Source organism: Manis javanica, chromosome 17 (genome assembly GCF_040802235.1).
Source record: "Manis javanica isolate MJ-LG chromosome 17, MJ_LKY, whole genome shotgun sequence".
NCBI classification, from domain to species: domain Eukaryota; kingdom Metazoa; phylum Chordata; class Mammalia; order Pholidota; family Manidae; genus Manis; species Manis javanica.
Genome location: NC_133172.1, coordinates 30,378,687 through 30,383,688, shown reverse-complemented (window position 1 = coordinate 30,383,688; position 5,002 = coordinate 30,378,687).

Sequence of the window (5,002 nt, the reverse complement as noted above, 5' to 3'; positions counted from 1 at the left end):
CAAAAAGCACTCACCAAAAAGAGAAAAAAAAAAGGGGAAAAACGCTCGATTTCCTCCATCCTCAGGTGCCGGTCTCAGGCTCCCGTCCACTGGTCCCGCAGGGAAAGATGCGGGATAATCTTTGTCCTCAGGCGCCGGTCCCAGGCACCCGCTCACCGGTCCCGCCACCCTGCTTCCCTAGCAACGAGGGCCCTGTCTCTTTAAGGCTTCCAAAAAGCACTCGCCAAAAAAAAACCGCTGCGGTTTCTTTCCACCTGCCGGGAGCCGGGGGGAGGGGCGCTCGGGTCCCGCCGGGCTGGGGCTTGTATCTTACCCCCTTCGCAAGGCGCTGGGTTCTTGCAGGTGTGGATGTGGTCTGGATGTTGTCCTGTGTCCTGTGGTCTCTATTTTAGGAAGATTTTTCTTTGTTATATTTTCATAGCTCTATGTGTTTTTGGGAGGAGATTTCCACTGCTCTACTCACGCTGCCATCCTGGCTCCGCCTCTGAATGTATACTACTTTTATAATAAAAAAGAAACTGAAGAGAGGTTTAAGATGGCAGCAAGAGAGGTGAGCAGGAGAGGCCTCCTCCTAAAACTGCAGAAAATACAAAAATATAATTAATACAACTAATCCTGAAAGAGCAACAGGAAAGAAGACTGTACCAGACTGCATATACCTGGAGGAAAGAGCAGACCTCATGGAACAGGATTGGGAACTTTCACAATCTTCAGGTGCTTCAGCCCCCAGACTGGTTACGCAGCTCCAAGGCCCCCCTTTGTGATTTGCAGCCTGCTGTGCCTTCCTCCCAGCCAGCCCACACCTGGCTTGCAAACTGGCAAACCCTGCCCTGTTGTCAGGCCAGCCAGAGGGAAGCACCACCTACAGCAGCTACAAACGCAAAGCATAGAAGCTTATACCTGTGTGCTCGGTCCACTGGTTCTGGCAGTGGAGACAGGCATAGCAACTAGGAAGCAAGAAACAGCTCTTTCCTCCCCCCCAGGCACCAACACCGCTCCCCTGCAACCCCTGACATTGCTGTAGGGGATGAGCAGCTCCAGAGAGTAGAGTTTCTGGGCACTAGAGGGTGCCTCATATGAAACGTCAAAGAAACCTGGTTCAAAGCAAAATCCTACATACAGCAGAAAAAGAGTCAAATGAAACTGATCTCATGAATCTTCCTAAAAGAGATTTCAAAATAAAAATCACCAACATGCTCATGAAAGTACAGAAAAATATTCAAGAACTCGGGAATGAATTCCGGTTAGAGATCCAATCATTACAGAACACAGTATCAGAAATGACACATACAATGGAAGGTTTCAAAAGCAGATTAGATACAGTGGAGGGGAAAATAAATGAAATAGAAATTAGAGAAGAGGAATAAAAAGAAGCTGAGACACAGAGAGAAAAAAAGGATCTCTAAGAATGAAAGAATATTGAGAGAACTGTGTGACCATCCAAATGTAACAATATTCATATTGTAGAGGTACCAGAAGAAGAAGAGAGAGAAAAATGGATACACAGTGTCTTTGAGGAGGTAATTGCTGAAAACTTCCCCAATCTGGGGAAGGAGATAGTCTCTCAGGCCATGGAGGTGCACAGATCTCCCAACACAAGGGACCCAAGGAAGACAACACAAGACATATAATAATTAAAATGGCAAGGATCAAGGATAAAGACAGACTATTAAAAGCAGCCAGAGAGAGAAATAAAATCACATACAAAGGAAAGCCCATCAGGCTCTCATCAGACTTCTCAGCAGAAACCTTACAGATCAGAAGGGAGTGGAATGATATATTTAATGCAATGAAGCAGAAGAGCCTCCAACCAAGAATACTTTATCTGGTAAGATTATCATTTAAATTTGGAGAGATTAAACACTTTCCAGATAAGCAAAAGCTGAGAGAATTTACTTTCCACAAACTGTCTCTACAGTGTATTTTGGAGGGACTGCTATAGATGGAAGTGTTACTAAGGTTTAATAGCTGTTACGAGAGGTAATAAAACTACAGTAAAAAAAGTAGAACAGTTAATACTAAGCAAATGCAAAACTAAATCAACTACCCCCAAAGTCAGTCAAGGAATAGACAAAGAGTAGAGAATATGATACCTAATATACAAAGAATGGAGGAGGAAGAACAAGGTGGAGAAAAAAAGAAACTTTAGATTGTGTTTGTAATAGCATACTAAGTGAGTTAAGTTAGACTCTTAGATAGTAAGGAAGTTAACCTTGAACCTTTGGTAACAATGAATCTAAAGCCTGCAATGGCAATAAGTACATACCTATCGATAATCACCCTAAATGTAAATGGTCTGAACACACAAATCAAAAGACATAGAGTCACTGAATGAATAAAAAAATCAAGGCCCATCTATATGCTGCCTACAAGAGACTCACTTTAAACTCAAAGACATACACAGACTAAAAGTAAAGGGATGGAAAAAGATATTTCATGCAACTAATAGAGAGAAAAAAGCAGGAGTTGCAGTACTTGTATCAGACAAAATAGACTTCAAAACAAAAGAAAGTCAAAAGACACAAAGAAGGACATTACATAATGATAAAGGAGTCAATCCAACAGGAAAATATAACCATTATAAATACCTATGCATCCAACACAGGAGCACCTACATATGTGAAACAAATACTAACTGAATTAAAAGGAGAAATAGAATACAATGCATTCATTCTAGGAGACTTCAACACTCCACTCACTCCAAAGGACAGATCAACCAGAAAGAAAATAAGTAAGGAAACAGAGGCACTGAACAACACCTTAGAACAGATGGGCCTAAGACACATCTACAGAGCTCTACACCCAAAACAGCAAGATACACATTCTTCTCAACTGCACATGGAACATTTTCAAGAATAGATTATATACTAGGCCACAAAAAGAGACTCAGAAAATTCAAAAAGATTGAAATTGTACCAACCAGTTTCTCAGACCACAAAGGTATGAAACTAGAAGTAAATTATGCAATGAAGACAAAAAAGCCCCTAAACACATGGAGGCTTCACAACATGCTCCTAAATAACCAATGAATCAATGACCAAACAAAAACAGAGATCAGACAATATATGGCGACAAATGAGAACAATAATTCAACACTGAAAAATCTGTGAGATGCAGCGAAGGCTGTGATAAGAGGGAAATATATTGCAATATAGGCCTACCTCAGGAAAATAGAGCAATCCTATATGAACAGTCTAAACTCACAATTAATGAAACTAGAAAAAGAAGAACAAATGAGGCCCAAAGTCAGTAGAAGGAGGCACATAATAAAGATTAGAGCAAAAATAAATAAAATTGAGAAGAATAAAACAATAGAAATAATCAATGAAAGCAAGAGCTAGTCAAGAAAATAAATAAAATAGATAAACCCCTATCTAGACTTATCAAGAAAAAAAGAGATGTTACACACATAAACAGAATCAGAAATGAGAAAGGAAAAATCAATCCAGATAACACAGAAATACAAAGAATTATGAGAGAATGCTATGAAAAATTATATACTAACAAACTGGATAACCTAGAAGGAATGGAAAATTTTCTAGAAAAATACAACCTTTCAAGACTGACCCAGAAAGAAATAGAAAATCTGAACACACCTATTATCAGCAACGAATTGAATTGCTAATGAAAAAGCTACCTAAGAACAAAACACATGGACCAGATGGCTTCATTGCTGAATGTTATCAAACATTCAGTGAAGACCTAATACCCATCCTCCCTAAAGTTTTCCAAAAAGTAGAAGAAGGAATACTTCCAAACTCTTTTTATGAGGCCAACATCACTCTAATACCAAAACCAGGCAAAGACACCACAAAAAAGAAAATTACAGACTAATATCCCTGATGAACATAGATGCAAAAATACTTAACAAAATATTAGGAAAATGAATTCAAAAATACATCAAAAATATCATCCACCATGAGCAAGTAGGATTTATTCCAGGGATGCAAGGATGCTACAATATTAGAAAATCCATCAACATCATTCACCACATCAACAAAAAGGACAAAAACCTTATGATAATCTCCATAGATGCCAAAAAAGCATTTGACAAAATTCAACACCCATTCATGATAAAAACTCTCAATAAAATGGGTATAGAGGGCAAGTACCTCAACATAATAAAGGCCATCTATGACAAACACACAGCCAACATCATACTTAACAGTGAGAAGCTGAAAGCCTTTCCTTTAAGATCAGGAACAAGACAAGGATGCCCACTCTCTCCACTTTTATTCAACATAGTTCTGGAGGTCTTCACCACAGCAATTAGACAACACAAAGAAATAAAGGGCATCCAGATTGGTAAGGAAGAAGTTAAACTGTCACTGTTTGCAGATGACATGATATTGTACATAAGAAACCCTAAAGAATCCACTCCAAAACTACTAGATCTAATATCTGAATTCAGCAAAGTTGCAGGGAACAAAATTAATACACAAAAATCTGTTGCATTCCGATACACTGACGATGAGCTAGCAGAAAGAGAAATCAAAAAAACAATTCCATTCACAATTGCATCAAAAAGAATAAAATATCTAGGAATAAACCTAACAAAGGAAGTAAAAGACCTATACTTTGGAAACTACAAGACACTCATGAGAGCAATTAGAGATACCAATAAATAGAAACACATTTCATGCTCATGGATAGGAAGAATTAATATTGTCAAAATGGCCATCCTGCCTAAAGCAATCTACAGATTCAGTGCAATTCCTATCAAACTACCAACAACATTCTTCAATGAACTAGAGCAAATCATTGTAAAATTCACAAGGAACCACAAAAGACCCTGAATAGCCAAAGCAATCCTGAGAAGGAAGAATAAAGCAGGGGGGATCTTGCTTCTCAACTTCAAGCTCTACTACAAAGCCACAGTAATCAAGACAATTTTGTACTGGCACAATAACAGAACAATAGACCAATGGAACAGACTAGAGAGCCCAGATATAAACCCAAACATATATGGTCAATTAATATATGATAAAGGAGCTATGGACAT